The following is a 16,654-nucleotide window of genomic DNA, read 5'->3' as shown; positions in this document are numbered from 1 at the left end:
AAAGAAAAAAGCTGAAATGAGAAATGAGGAATGGACTTGGAAAAACTGTCAGCAGAACAGAGCCAGACATCAAGCTTTGGATTCCTTACCTATCAGTTTCAGGCACTAGCTTGGATGATCTTTAATGATGATAATAGTTAACATTTATTGAGTGCCAACTGCATGCTCAGTACTTCAATTGAATTGTCTTCTTTAATCCTGGTCACAAACCTTTGTGGTAGGAAGTGTTATTACTGACTCCCCACCACTGCCGCCATTTGACAGATGGGGAGGCTAACTAAGTTCCTTGTCCAAGATCGGACAGCTGATACAGGCAGAATTCAAACCCATGTCTGATGATTCAAGAGTCTAAGTTCAAACTCTGCTTCCATTGAATCATACATGCCAAGTCGGTGTTGGAGGGATGTGACAGCATTACCAGCTGGGTATCACCTGAACACTGCACAAGTGAGTGAAGGTCAGTTCTTTTTTACCCACAAGTAGAATTTTTTATTTCTCAGCATTAAATATATAAATTTTGAACAATTTCTTGGACTGGGGGCTCATATCCATCAGCTCATTCACTTTAGCACCTATCTCATCCCCAGTAGCTTTTCCAGAACTCCTACCTTCACCATGAAGCTCCATGAGTTTTTCCAATTCAGATTTGGGCTTCTTCAACATCTTGAATTTTCTAACAAAGACATTGTGGAGTGGATAAATAGATTGCAAGCCCTTCCTATGTCTTTTTCAGTGCTAGCTGGAATCAGTTTATTGACCACTTCTTCAAGTCATTTGTCTGCCTCTTGGGTAATGATTTCTATCATCTACTTCTGGATTTGGCAGACCTGTTGATGCTGAGAATAAGAGGTCTTCCCAATCTGATTGTTGCATTTTTTGGTAAAACCAATACAAAATAGATGAAGCAAACAACCATCAGTAGTGTTGACATCAACGTGAGCTTCAATCATATTCTGCCTTTTTTTTTTTTTACCATGGAGCATCTTGTCACAGGTAAGATCCATGCCATAAAAATTAGGCAGTTTTTGCCCCAGACAGCCTCAGTAATTAGCCTGAATTTTCTAAATGCACCCTCATCATTCTGCAGAGCTTCTAGGCTCACTCCAAAAACACAACCCTTGAGACCATCAGATGTGATTTTGGTTCCTTGAGTTCTCATGACTAGTGTTTTTCTAGTGTTTCTTACATTTAACATAGCTGGTGCTTTCACATAATGCCAATCTTTTCTAGAAAATGGATCAACCACTTTCTTGGCTCCCTTTTTGCTGCCTTTCATAAGGCATACTTGTTCTTGCCAACAGCTATGGTGCTGCCCAGAAAGCCAAAAGGGTTGAAGATCAGTTCCTGACTCTCCTTGATTTAGAATATTTCAACCCAGAAAATATTTAAGGACCAATGAGGTCAATATTATCTTTTAGAAAAAGACAAATTCTCTTTCAAAAAGATACACAAATGTACATTCTCTCACCCTCTCAGTTATGGGCTAAACTGTGTTCCCCTCAATCTATATGTTGAAGTATGTAGGAGTAGAAAAATTTTCCTTCTATCCTGTTAGGTTCTTTGGCTAGTTAAAAAATTAAAATTACATAAAACAGATTAACAGAAGAAAAACAAATGACTTTTATACATATGGGAACCCCAAAGGTGTGGGGCTCAAAAGGCAGCCAGGTAATGGAGGCTTATATGACCTTCTGAGCTAAGGAAAGAGGTTGGGGTCTGGGGATACAATGGAGAGGAAGGCCATTTACTGGAAAGTGAAAGGAGATGTTTGAAAAATAATGGCTGTCTTATTATGAAGATAAATTTCTTAGGTAAAAGGGTGCATTTGGTGTTAGCTCTTTTCCTGGTGCAGGCCCCTTTTCCAATGCAAATTTAGGCAGTTGAGAGGGAGGTAAAGAGCTTCTTCTGAATCTTCTAGGTTTTCATTACCTTTAGCTCAAAATAATTCTCAGGTCAAGGTGGCATATTTTGGGGTGACAAATACTGTTCCCCTTTACTCTCACCTTTCAAACTTAGGATGAAGTTTCACAGTCCAGAAGCTAAGTTGGTAGATTGCTCTACATGTCATTAAACCAGTCTTAGTCTTGAAAATAAATCAGTTCATTTAAACAGTGTGGCTCATTTCAGGAGATGGTCTTGCAGGTAAGCTTCCAAAGTTAGGCCTATATTGTGCAAGCAATCAGGTAATGACTAAGAGACATTTCTATGGAAACAAAGAAAAACACAAAGGTCAATGGTTGGAGCGAATTATTATAAATTTTTATTTTTTGTACACCCCAGTGACCAGAAATTACACAATTAAACTTGACTATCCCAATAAATCCCAGACCCATCCAGTACCACACCTAGTTATTAGAATATTAGAATATTGACTATATTCCCTGTGCTGTACTTTACATCGTCATGACTATTCTGTAACAACCAATATGTACTTCTTAATCCCTTTACCTTTTTCACCCACTCCCCCAAAACTCCTCCCATCTAGCAACCAACAAAAAGTTCTCTGTATCTATGAGTTTGTTTCTGTTCTGCTTGTTAATTTTCTTTGTAGATTCATTTGTTGACAGATATGTATTTATTGCCATTTTATTGTTCACATTTTAAACTTCTTTTCTTCCTCTTAAATAAGACCCTATAACATTTCATACAATACTGGTTTGGGGTGATGAACCCCTTTAGCCTTTTCTTGTCTGGGAAGCACTTTATCTGACCTTCAATTCTAAATGACAGCTTTGCTGGGTAGAGTAATCTTGGTTGTAGGCCTTGCTTTTCATCACTTTGAGTATTTCTTGCCACTCCCTTCTGGCCTGCAAGGTTTCTGTTAAGTAATCAGCTGACAGTCTTATGGGAGCGCCCTTGTAGGTAACTAACCGCTTTTCTCTTGCTGCTTTTAAGATTCTCTCTTTGTCTTTAACCTTTTATATTTTAATTATAATATGTCTTGCTGTGGGCCTCTTTGGATTCATCATGTTTGGGACTCTGTGCTTCCTGGACTTGTATGTCTGTTTCTTTCACCTGGTTAAGGAAGTTTTCTATCATTCTTTTTTCAAATAAGTTTTCAATTCCTTGTTCTCTCTCTTCTCCTTCCAGCATCCCCACAATATGAATATTGGTGTGCTTGAAGTTGTCCCAGAGGCTCCTTACACTATCCTCAGTTTGGAGGGTTCTTTTTTCTTTTTGCTGCTCTGATTGGGTGTTTATTGCTTCATGTTCCAAATTACTGACTTGATTCTCAACTTCACCTACTCTACTGTTGATTCCCTGTAAATCATTCTTTATTTCAGTTAGTGTAGCCTTCATTTCTGACTGGCTCTTTTTTATGCTTTTGAGGTTCTCACTGAGTTCCTTGAGCATCCCTGTAACCAGTGTTTTGCACTCTGCACCTGGTAGGTTGCTTGTCTTCATTTCGTTTAGTTCTTTTTCTGGAGTTTTGTTCTGTTCTTTTACTTCAGACATGTTTCTTTGTCTCCTCATTTTGTCTGCTTCCCTGTATTTGTTTCTATGTATTAGGTAGAGCTGCTACATTTCCAAGGCTTGGTAGCATGGTCTAATGTAGTAGGTGTCTTGTAGGGTCCAGTGGCATAGCCTCCCTGATCACCCCAGCTGTGTACTAGAAGTGTGCCCCCATGTGGGCTATAAACCCTCCTGTTATAATTGAGTCTTGATTCCTGTTGGCACATCAATGGGAAGGATTGACCCAGGCCAATCAGCTATAAGGACTAGCTATGACCACTGGCCACCAATCTTCAACCACCTTGAAGGATTGGTTGTGCAGGGACCCACTGCACAGAGCAGGACTTACTTCAGCGGGGCTCTGGTACCTGACGAGTCCACCCTTGAGTGTGTCACTTATGGAAGTGATTGGATGGTGGTACTTCCACATGGTCTGAGGCTGTTCACTGGGTATGCTGGCTCTAGGGCCTCCCAGGAAGTGAGGTGCACTGCCTGTGTTCTGCCCAGGGCCACCAGGCATAAGCTACAAACTGATATGCAGATGGCTGCTTCTTGTGCTGGCCTTGGAGGTGCCCAGGAGAGGCAAGCTGTGAACCAAGAACAGCTGCTGCTAGTGTCCAGCCTTGGGCCACTTAGCTAGAGGTATGGGACTCTCTGATGTCAGATGCTGCTCATTTGAGAGATTTTAGGAAAATATGAATCCTGGGCCAAGCCTGGGCTATGGTAAAGCCACTGGACACAGCTTAGGTGGGCTTGAAAGTTGGGTGGGGCAGGGTCTCAGAGAATCACCAGGGTGGGGCAAATAGTGTGAGCCAAGTTGATGGAGTCTCAGATATGATGCCCACCTGCCTGCTCTCGGAAGGGCAGGTCTCATCAAACAATGGCCTCTGCCAGCACTTCTGTCTGGGAGAAAGCTTCCCCTCCACCTCTCACCCTGATGACAATTCAGTTATTTTCCATATATGTCTGGTGCCTTTCAAGCTGCTATCCCCATGCTGGAGCCCAAAAGGCGTGAGTCCGAGGAAATCCATGGGCCCTTTTAGAGGAACTTCCTTGGACTCCAGCAACTTCGGCCTCTATTCTTGCTGGTTTTTACAGCCAGAAGTGAAGGGGACTTCTCTTCCTGGAACTGGAACCCTGGTCTGGGGGTCCTAGTATGGGACTGGGACCGCTTCCTCCTCAATGGGGGCCTCCACAGCTGAATATCCCTCCTGATTTTTATCTGCCACATGTGGGTGTGTGGCCAGCCTTTCTTCATCTCTACTCCTCTTACCAGTCTCAATGTGGCTTCTTCTGTAATTTCCTAGTTATAGGGCTTCCATTCTGCTCAACTTCAGGCTGTTCTGAATGATGGTTGTTCTGTAGTTTAGTTGTAATTTTGATGTGGTTGTGGAAGGAGGTGAGCACACCACTTACCCATGCTGCCATCTTGGCCAGAAGTCCAGAGAAGAGGTTGGTTGGAGCAGATTGTAAGTGCAGCATCTGAGTCCTGCAAGCTGCCAGGGTGGATGTGGACTCAAAGCCCCTGCAGGGAGAGGGGGCAGGCAGGGCCGTCTGGCAGGTGTTTCTGGTTTACAGTTTGCATGCTGGTAATGCCATAGGGTAAACTTCCTGAGTCGCCCATACAGCAGGCATGATGAGGATTGTCTAAACATGTGCTATTGTGGTGGTTTCTCTGAAGTGATGCCAAGTTGTGGAGTTTTACTTCGTAGAGCTTCAGGAAAAAGGGCAGTCTAGTTCTCAATGATTGCAAGTCAAAAGGGTGGGAGAAAATCGGAAATGCTAGTTTGGAGAATCACAGCCAGATATTGGGGGAAACTAGAATTCATTATCCAGTCAAATTTATAGGTAGAAAACAAAACCTCAAAGACCATGAACAGTATTAGAATTTAATATCCACAGAGATGTGCTACTAAAACAAATTTTTCTAAAACCACCCTCATTTCTATCAAAGATAGCTAAATTAATTATAATTTGTTTGCAAAATAAGTCTAGTTTCAATAAACTTCATCTCATTATTTATATAAGTCAGAAAGAATAGTGATTGACCACATCGGCTCTTTTAAATCTGCTTTGCTGGAACTTTCCATGAAGAATCTCTTAAAGCAAGGAAGTGAAGCCAAGAACTTGCCATCAGATTTTGCCTTCAATACCCATAGATTTAGGTGAATTCTTCTCTTCTTGAGGTCCCCCAAATGTCCTGAAGTTCCTGCACCTGCCAGGAAATAGCTTTCCTTACCCACTGGGTCAGGAACCATGTAAGCCAGGTTCCAGACTCTTTTCCCAAGGGCTCTATTGTTTCTGCAAAGTCAATAACTATAAACAACAAGACTTAAAAATGGCCACAGTTAAAGATCTGATGAGAATTCATTACAATGCAATTGACAAGGAAATTTGCTTACTTTGGTCAGGGACATACATTTTCATGATAATAACTATCATTATGACTAGCAAGATACAGGGACATATCAGAATTTTAGGAATTTCACACAATTTCTAGAATGCTTATATACCTATACAAATAGAATACAAAGAAGGCTTAGTGGTACTTCTTATTTGATAATGATTACCAGGTAAATTAACACATCAAATAAGCCTGATTAGTTTAATATCTTTTTTATAAGAAGAAAGAACAAATCTTTTGAGCTGCTCCAGGGACCTTCTTTAAAACCTCAAAGTTACTTCCAGGTCAAAAACATTTCCTTTAGAATTTGATTTTGGGAAGTTTGTCAAAAATATCAAAAGGTTTTGGACACTTGACTAAACAAAGACTATAGATCATTATGAACTAATACTTAGTTACCTATTTAGCCAAAGTGACAATATAAGATTTCAAAGGAAAACACAGGAGGTCACATAATTGTGAGGAAAACAGCTTTTTAAATATTAGATAATTCAGTTTTCTTAAGTAATCAAAGACCTGAGTAAGACAACATGAAGCACAGGATATTATTTTAATAAAACACAAGATCTTTGCATTCTAGGCAAATTACTTAAAAGGTACAGAAAATCCTCCCACAATCTTTCATAAGGACAACAGTCCAAAAACTTCAGCAGAAGGGAGAAATTCAGGTTTTAGTGTTACATATGTACACTACTGATTTTAAAGCTTAATTTTATAACCCTTATAATAAATGCACTCAATTTTAGCCACCTTGACCGCACAAGGTAAGACTTTCTCTCCTTTCAGCTCTATTAAGTTTTCCCTTTATTCTCTCCTTTCCCATATTGACATAACCAATTTTTTACTTTGGGACAAATTTACTTTCTTTTTCTTCACAAAAATGTATCTTCATATCTCAATACCTTTTTTTACCCAAAGTCATATCTTACTTTCCTGGCATACAGAGTTGTTTCCCTGTAATTACATATGTTAATGAGAATTCTTAGCCCTTAGAAGCGTTTACTTCTGGTGAAAACTAAGAAGTAAATTATTATGAATTGTCTGTTATACCAGCATTCTTTAGGTTGGCAAATTTATGAACACGTTTCATAATTTCTGAAAGCACGCGCTCTTTTAAAAATATAATTTTTCAACATGCCCGACATGTTTACTAGCAGACAGGCCCAAGTCTACCTTTAATTTTCCTGCAGCAGGAAGCCCAAAGTAAGTAAGTCTATGCTCAGCAATTGGCTTTTCATTATTTCATCTTAGTTGGAAATGATCTAGATACTTAATAAATTTCCATCATTTAGCTTAGCAAAATGCAAAGGTTTTAAGTTACCAAAGATATTTTGAGAAAATATTTAGGTACGCGCACCTTTATGGTAGAGAGCCGTCAGTAGGAGTGTGGGCCTGGCTGGTCACTTCCAGGGCTGAGCCATGCGGGGGGCTGCCCAGAGGAAGCCAGTGCACCTGGACCCAAGGCACCTCGACTCCACCCACCTGGCTCCCCCAGATGTGTGGGAGCCACGTCCAGTGTTGGGAGGCGGGCTGAGGACTGAGGCATCTCTAGGTTTCCTGATGGCAAGTCCTGAAGCCCCACCCAAACTACTGTAGATAATCAGGGAGTGTCCCCCATTGGGCAAGATGGCTCAGGGGGGAAGTTCTTATACTGAATGCCAATAGCTAGAAATATGAATGGACAGGGCCCTAGCAAGTGAAAAGCTGGCAAGATAATTGGACAGAAAAAAAGCCCTCCCCTCCCTATCCCTATGAGAACTAGAGCTTAAGCAGGAAAGGGGTATGGCCATTGAAACCAGAGTCCACAGTTCGACCAGGTGAGGCACCTGAATAAATCTCTTTCCTTTTAAACTAGCACCTGTCTCAAGAGTTTGGCTTTCGTTGCAGCAGGCAGACGAGCCTGCATTTTCAGTAACTACCAAAAAATATAATCATTGTTGAAAAGCTCACTTAAAGATTCTGATCTCACATCTATCTAATTCACTTATTTCCTATAGTTATGTCTAGAGTGCCCACAAAGACTTCATGAGAAATAAGACAAAGTCAGTCATCATTCTAAGTTATTTTTTCTTGCTGACAAATTTTGTAGCAGAAATAACATAACTGTATTTGACTAATAAATCAAGATAGAATAAAAGTTGTATGTCTACATTATATTCAATGTTGATAGCTCCAAACACATGTTTATTTTAATTAAACCAATGAACTTAAACTAGCACTTAAAATTTTTTTTTTCCAGTTATAGTTGACATATACTATTATATTAGTTTCAGGTGTACAATAGTGATCATATATTTATATACCTTATGAAGTGATCACTCTGATAAGTCTAATATCCATCTGGCACCATACATAGTTATTATAATATTATTGACTATATTCCTTATGCTGTTTTACATCCCGGTGACTGTCTTGATAACTGGCAATTTGCACTTCTTAATTCCTTTCACCTTTTTTAGCCAGTCCACCAAAACCTCTCCCATCAAACAACCAAAAGTTTGTTGTCTGTATCTGTAAGTCTGTTTTTGTTTTATTTGTTCATTTATTTTGTTTTTTAGATTCCACATACAAGTGTAATTATTTGGTTTTTGTCTTTCTCCATTTGACTTATTTCACTCCTTATGTGCCCTTTATGTGCATTAAACTAGCTTTAATGCCAGATATTTTTCCAGATCACGTGAACCCAAAAAAGCATTTGGATTATTTTCTGTTATATTTCTGAGAATTTTAGGAATACTTAATTTATATAAACACTTGCTTGTTTTTAAGCCAATTAAATAGAACTCTTTTATGCACACACACAGAGACCTTATACCTTTTATTTAAAAGTGTTAGGTATGATGAAACAGGTTAGTAAGCCAAGACAAGTGGAATAGGGAAACTGAGATAGGTACTTAAAAGGCCAAGCAGTTTACAGCCGTCTAGTAAATCACAAAATCCTACTTTCCCTGACCAAAAATACTTAAGAGTAAATGGATTATACTTCTCCTCCCCAACCAGAGGGTAAATAGCTTAAATTACCCAACTGTGGGAGATAGGCAGCAGAAATCCAATTACAGCCATTTGTGCAAACCACACCCAAGGACAAACGGAGTTAGGGGAATACATCTCATTTTGGTGAATTAGCATAAAGCTGATGAATATTCTATTGAGATCCTCCCCTAAGACCTCCCTCTGGAATTCTTGCCTTTGGGAAACAGATGAAAACCTTAAGACAAAGGACCCAGCCTTCGCCCTCCCCCTCTAGAGCCTGCCAGGTATGTTATTTTTGCCTTCTCGTTCCTAAGCTCCAAGGGCCTTTCTTTTGCTTCTGTAACATATTTCCTGAGCACACACAGCCAAGCTGGATCACCTTCTCTACCTCTGTAACTTTCTAAATAAGGTTTCTCTTATAGTTTGAGTCTTGGCTCTGAATTCTTTCTTAGCCAAACTCAAGTCCCAAGGTTGCTGAACCGAGGTCTAACCTATGGCGTTGTTTCCGCATTAACATAAAGATAGATATGATAATGCAGAACTCACTAGTTTATAAAAGAGCATTTGCATAGTTTTTGGTTTGGCAGTAGAAAAGATGGAGTATTGAAGACATATTTGCCTATTATCAGAGGTCTAGGGTAATTACTACTTAACTTCTACCTTATTTCTCTTAAATGCAGGACAACTGTACTTCCAATGTCCTGACTTTTTTTTTTTTACAATATCTGCAAAAGTCTGAAGGCAAATTGGAGAGAAGATCACTCAGTCAATGGACTCTGAGTTACTCTCAGAGTTATGCATTTGTTTCTCTTAAGATTCAACCTGCAAATCAAAAATGGTTGAATTTAACTCTTTTCTTGCATTCCTGCAAGCCATTTTCAAAGAATTGAGTAGCAGCTTGCATTATAATGTTTAGAGGTTGATTAACCCATTCAACCACACTATTTTGAATTTGCCTTTTATATCAGGGAGAAAATTTTCTCCTGAGGCAGGAATTAAAACGGGTTAGCGCAGTAAGTCTCTAAACAGTCCGTATAAAGTGTTCCACAAGGGCCTTCAGCTGTTCTCCTTTCTAAGCTCACAATTGAACCATAGACCAATTCACTTTAGTGGGGAAGCCTCTACTACTACGCCTCTAAGGCCCTGAATATCAACCTCCAGCTGAGCCATTTCCTGGTCATTTGTAGAAGGGCCTGGGAGAAATTCTGGCCACATTTTTCCTGGGGTTGGGGGGCTCCAGTTATCAGGTTTGTCTGACAACTATATCTTCATGGATGGGCAGAAAATCTTCTAACAACCAACCTAGGCCCCTGTGAGTGGGAATGTGAATGGCCGCTAATCTTTTCAACCCTTCTCTAAATTTGGCAAAATCTTCTGAAATTCGAGGTGTGGGGTCCAGAACAAGTTGCTCCAAGATGTGCCTCTGTGGTGTGCAGATTGTTTTGAACAAGAAGCAATTTTAGCTGCAGGCTCAAGAGAAACTTCACTTCTCCATTGATTACCTGGAAGAAATTGAATTAGGGGCCTTGCCTATAATAGATTATTACATATAACTTGACCTATTTACAGAGCAGAGCAAACTGTTATTTACTAAACATCCGCTCTTCTTCTTATTCTGCAATGACCCTTTGAAGCCCTCAAGATGCATTACTTCATGCCTATCTCAAAGCATTACCAGCTTTGGGGTTCTTGGGTTCCCCAAGATAGAAACAGAGAAGAAACCCTAGAGAAATTTCTGAACAGATTTTATTAAGCTTATGCTTGAGCACAAGGGAGGTGGTGAAAGGTTAAGGTTAGTGGTGTGGGCAGCTAAAGAGTCATCTCAGACGGTGGATAAAAAAAAAAATAATTTATTGAAAGGGGATGGGGTACCCAAAGGGAGGGCTACTCAGCACTGAGCCAAAAGGCATTGGGTCCGTGATGGCAGCAAAACACACTCGGGACAGTGAGACAAGGAAGAGCCTAGAAGAGGCAGCAGGAGAGCCGGGCTGGGCTGCTCTGGCCACTGAGTGGTCAGAGAGAAGGGGCCCTGGGGACAGGGTCAGGGGGTTAGCCTGGGATGAGCTGCCACTGCCCATTGCTCCCCTGGTTTCAAGTCTCGTGAGGTCCCCTCAGAGGGATGGAGATGGCGCTGGTGTGCTCCTCTGGTGAGGAGCGAGTGGGAGTGCTGGGTCCTTTGTCCTGAGCGTATTTCTCTCTCTCTTGCAGGTGGAAATCTTAGGGGAGGCCTCAGGGGAGGGTCTCAAAAGAATATTCATCAGCTTTCCAGGGGTGGTCTTTCAGGGTCTGATCTCTTCTGCTTGGTTGGTGCCAGGGCAGGGGGTCATTAGTCAATGTAGCTGGTCCTGAGGCAGCTAAGGTGTCACTTGCCTGGTTTTGCTGTTTTTCTGGGCCTGGAGCTGAAATACAACTGAGGCCTAGATGTTACCTTTAGGGAGGAAAAGCTCAGGAGGGTCTGAACTGCCTGACTAGCAATAAGCTGGGGGAGGAAAGGCTACCCTGGGGCGAGGTCCTTGTTTCCCCAGTGTTGCCCCCGCTAGGCATCCTGGGCTTCCTGCCCTGGGGAGTCTCTGTCTCTGGCCCATCCTCTTGCCCTGCTCATGTCTGTCTAACAGGCAGCACAGAGGAAAGGAAGATCCTCTGAAGTGACTTGGGGCTGGTTCCACTTGTCTGCTTTTATAAGCTTGGGACATAGCATTGGGCTTCTTGAAACAGCCAACTTGCAGAATTTTTATTTCAGGGTCAGGTGACTTCCTTTCCCAGGGCAGTGCCTGGTAACCCCTTCCTCCTCTACTGGGACACAGAGGGCAACTGCTCATCACCACCACCCCAGGCAGGCCAAACAGTAGCAACCCTCAATAACTGCAGCTGCGGGTCAGACGTGTACGCTGGAAGTTGGGGTGACATCAGCAGCCTCTGTGTTTTGAGTAGGGAGTGGAGGGGTGGTGACAGAAGACCCTCCAGAAGAACCTTGAGGGTGGAGGGCAGCCTCCCCGCCACCACCTGGCACTGTGGGCGGGTAAGTCGCGGGCTGGAGCCCTGCCCTCCTCCCGGAGGCCGCAGCCAGCAGAGCCTGGGGCTTGGGACGCAGGCCAGCGCCCCTCAGATCTCTGTCCACAGGCTCTGGTGGAAGTGACAGTGGTGCTTCCGATATTAGATTGGCAGAAGGAAATATTTGTGAGACTAGTTTCTTGGGCTAGTGCCTCGTGGTTACTTGATATGAGTCCTCATGACTTTTGTCTTGCTCTGTCCCTATCTGGTTTCTCTCCTTTCATCGTGTTGTGTCCCGAGAGCTTGGCCTCATGACTAGTGAGGCTGTTTTCTCTCTGCCCTCTGCCATCAGAGGGTGCACTTGCCAAGACACCCCTTGGTCTCTGTCTGGCCTGACAAGCTCAGTTTTCTGTGTCTAGCTTGTTTCTCCCAGAGACGCTGTCACCCCACCAGCTGAATGACGCGCATGCATCTGGCAGGCAGCCAAACAGGCTGGGGGCCCAGCTCAGGGGCCTCAGGCTTGTTCCGTTCAAGGGAAGGAAAAGCAGCGATTCCCTGTGTGTTGGAACAGCTGTTGAAAGTCAGGGCTCCCTGTCTTTTCTAGGCTGACTTTGGGAGTAACCTTTCTTGTGTGGGTTACATCTTCTCCACTCTCTTTTGGGGATGCAGCTTCCATCTACAGTATGTGTTTAAGTCACTATGGATCCTACCATCAAAGCAGACAGTGGGTCCTTTTAATTGTAAAAACTTCTAAGTTGTTGTTTCTTAAAAAGAAATAATTTTTTTCCTAGAGAGCTCTCATTGTTATAATAACTAGTCATTAAGATCTCTTAATTAGATGAAAGAACAGAAATTAGAACAAAAATCAAAGTCCAATCAGACCCCTTCCTATTTGCTTTCAGATATTGTAAAAACCAAGACGTAAGAAGTATAATTAACCTGCACTTACGGAAAAAATGAAATAAAAAGAGTGATCAAATCTTACTAAAAGATAACTTAACATTTTTATATCCTCAGAACTTGTCTTGGTAACTATCAAGCTGAAAGCTCCAAAAAATACAGCCAGACAGCAACGTGGGCTAAACTCCATTTACGGCTCGGGTCCTACCAATTGCTTCCAGCCCTGAAGGATGTTATAATATGAAAGTACCAGGGCAATTATAAGGAAGGTGCCAATTAAGAAAAAAATTGCACTATGAGGAAATATATTTTTAGAAATTATTAAATGTGTTCATAAATGTATCGATCTAAAGAACACTGGTATAACAGACAGTTCACAATTGCTTACTTATTAGTTTTTCCTAAGGTTTTTAAAGGTTAAGAATTCTAATATGTAATTAAAGCTACAGAACTTTAAATAATAGGGAAAACAACTATATATACAAGAAAAATAAGATATGTTTTGACTAAAAAAAGATGAAAGAAGTGAGGCAAAGTGTCTCATCATTTCAGGTGTGTACTACAGGGACACATAAAATTGTGAAAAGTTTATGAAGAACTCATCCTGAAAAACAAAATTTTAATCAAGTAAGTGAAATTAAATATCAAAAGTATGGTGATGCAAAATTTAAGTTTGGCTTTGTCTCTCTGCTAGAAAGACTCTTGGTCTGCTACTGATACTCTCAAAAAGTTTTCTGCCTAGAAAAAAAGATTCTGTGTTTTATCAAAATAAACTTTTCTGTTTTCTGTTGTCTTAATCATGTCCTTGATTACTTAAAACTAAATTTCAATAGTAAGAACTAAATTTTGCTAACAGTTATGTAAACTTCTGTATTTTTCTTTGAAATATTTTATTTTCACTTTGGTTAAATGCATAATTAAGTATTGTACTGACGATCCTATTTAATCAAATGTCCAAACCTCTTGATGTATAGGGGATGGCAAAGATAAGCTTATAGTAGTGGGTAGGTGAAACAGAGTTTATTCTTGTACTATTGTTTATTAATTATTGTATTATTTTCCATATGAACAACTGTAAACCTACCTTTGCTCCACCCTGCTTTTGACAAACTTCCTAAAATGTAAATGATAGAGTCTCGACCTGGGACTAACTTTGGGGTGTTCCAAAGTACCCTTTGAACACCTCAGAAGATTAGTTTTCTCTCCTTAAAAAAGTGAAATATCAAACTAATCCAGTCTGTTTTATATATAAAATTACATGGGACGTTTTGCCAAATAAGGAAATTATAATTATGTTATATTTGTATAAGTATGTGTTATAAATGTTCCAGAAATGTATGTGAAATTGCTGGAAATCTGAGACGTCCTGGTGTAAGATGCCTGTCAGCACAGCTGAGACACAGTAACCCAGCTGAACCTGCGTATCACAGTGTGGCCCACGAGGATGAAGCCCGTTTCGTTTTTGAAAAAATGGCTCCTCGTTGCCATCCTGACGTCCTTGTGACATGACAACAGTCTGTTCCTGAGGAACAAACAGGACCGGATTCAAGCAGAACAAGTTCAATTACCTAGGACTGAAGGAACTAATGTATGACTTTTTATTTGAAATGTTGCTGATTTTTTAAAAATTTATTTTTCAGATATGTATTTTTTTCTTTCCCTGAAACTACCTGTGACTTTGAGCAATTCGTAAGCAGTATTAAATCATTTTTTAATCTCTCTCTAATTGATCCCTCCAGACTTTGAAACTCTCAATGAGTATTTTTATGGCAATATGTTTGTTCATACAAGTTCAATAAGACACTGTTCTCTTTACGACAGGACACAGTTGGAAAGTATTTATATTACAAGGTTTTGACTGGAATGTCATGTTTGAGAGGGACATACGCAGTCTCAGATGTAACCAGAGTCCTTTAAAGAATTAAGATTGACTTCGGAAACCAATAGAAGTCCCTTGGAAAAGCAGCCTGGTACTTGCTCACATGGTCACAGCAGCCTTTCTAGGTAAGGGGCAAAGCTTGATTTCTGGGAGGTGCAAAGAAGGAACCTCAGAATATGTTGGGGAACTTGAGAAGAATTAACCCAAAATGTACAGGTATTGCAACTGAAGTCCGATAGCAGGTACCTAACTTGGCTTTTTCTGGCCTTGAGAGGTCTTTTTAAGGTTAATTTGAAGATTCCTTATGAAAAACCCTAGTAACGCAGAATTTTAAAAGAGTCTATGCAGTTAATTGCCATTCTTGCTGGACTTATACAAAATTAGGCCAGGTTTATTAAAACTAGACTTATTTTGAAAATAATTGAGCCTTGCCCGGCTGGTATTGCTCAGTGGTTGAGCATCCACCCATGAATCAAGAGATCACAGGTCCAATCCCCAGTCAGGGCAATGCCCGGGTTGAGGGCTCGATCCGTAGGGGGTGTGCAGGACGCAGCCGAGCAATGATGTTTCTCTCTCTCTCCTCCTCTCTTCCTCTCGCTAGAAATCAATAAAAACATTTTTTAAAAAAGAAAAAGTAATTTAGTCTTAATTTGGTTATCTTTGATAAAGATGGAGGTGATTTTAGAGAGAAAAATTGTTTCCGTGAAAACCATAACACACACCTGTGGACATTAACTTCTAGTCTGTTCATTGTCTTTTGAGTTCTGTGATTTTCTACCTATAAACTGGACTGGATCTTAAATTTTTCTAGTTTTATTAAATATTTGGCTGCAGTTCTCTGAACTAGCATTTTTATTTTTTCACCCTTTCACTTGGAATCACTGGGAAATAAAACTTCCCTTTCCAAGGCTGTGCAAGCTGAAGTTTGACAGCCTGATACAGACACCAGAGAAATCCCCACAGTGGCTCAGCTGTGGGCACCTTTGTGCCTGCTGCCGAGAGCACCAGAGACTCAAACTGCAGACCAGGAGGACCCGCCAGACCCTCGCCGCCCGCCTTCGCTCCCTCTGGAGGCGATTCGAGACAGGCGTCTAGGAATCGTGTTGGCTGCCTGCCTTCAGAGCTCAGCAACCGAGATGACAGTCTGCCGTAGGGCTTAACCTGTGGTTTGCTCTTGCTTCTGCACAGGCGCCTCACTCACTGCCTGATTGCTTGCATCACGGGCTTAACTTTGGGAGCCCACCTGCATCACCGCTTCCTGAAATGAGATACAACAGTTAACTGGCCTGGATTTATCTGAAGGCTGAGACTGGTTTAATGAGATATGAACAATCTATCAACACAACTTCTGGAATGTGAAACTGCCAGGGAATTTTCAGAGGAGGAAACTGTGGGGCCCAGAACAAGTCACCCCAAGATGTGCCTCTGTGGTGTGCAGATTATTTTGAGCAAGAGGTAATTTTAGCTGTAGGCTCAAAAGAAACTTCTGCCCCTTCCCTGACTACCTGGAGGAACTTGAATGAGGGGCCTTGCCCACAGCAAGAGATTATCAGAGATGACCTCTTTTGTCCCGTCTGTAGGGCAGGACAAGCTCCTCTTTACTCAACATCTGCTCTTCTCATCACCCTGCAGTGACCCTTTGAGGCCTCGAGGCCCCTCGCCTCCTCCCGTGCTCAGATGTCTTCTACACCCACGTCCCCTTTCTGTCTCTGAACCTCTCCTGCATGTGTGGGCTCTGACTCGCTCATGTATGCGGGGTTCCCGCACATAAGCATGTATCAAACTTGGTTATTTTCTCTTGCTAACCTGTCTCGTGTCTATCTGATTATTAGACCAGCCAGAGGAACCTTGAGGGCAGAGGAAAGTTTGTTTACCCATAGAGGTGAAAAGGCTTATAATTTAGGAGGTCTGCTGCGGTCTAGGGAAATGGGTCTGTGGTGAGGGTCACTGTGTGGGAAGGCCCGAGGCTGCAGAGCCTGAGTGCGGAGCTCTGGAGAGGGGGAGCCGTCATCGGGGGTGGCAGAGTGAGTCCTACCGCCTGTCTCAGGGGCTTC

At 41.6% G+C, this 16,654-nt stretch overlaps 1 pseudogene across 1 annotated transcript in view; it reads right to left on the bottom strand.

Annotated features, from left to right (window-relative positions):
* Positions 1–502: 502 nt before the first annotated feature.
* LOC308568151 (small ribosomal subunit protein eS1-like) overlaps positions 503–16,654 on the bottom strand; it is a 130,108-nt pseudogene continuing 113,956 nt past the window's right edge. Inside the window, exons 3-4 of the transcript in view lie at positions 4,870–4,978; positions 503–1,353 (exon numbers count right to left, since the gene is read on the bottom strand). The product of the transcript in view is annotated as a small ribosomal subunit protein eS1-like (transcript). The remainder of the gene's footprint in view (positions 1,354–4,869; positions 4,979–16,654) is intronic.

Source organism: Miniopterus schreibersii (assembly GCF_964146895.1).
Source record: "Miniopterus schreibersii genome assembly, chromosome: 15".
In the NCBI taxonomy this organism is placed as follows: Eukaryota; Metazoa; Chordata; class Mammalia; order Chiroptera; family Miniopteridae; genus Miniopterus; species Miniopterus schreibersii.
This window is presented reverse-complemented; position numbering and strand designations above follow the sequence as displayed.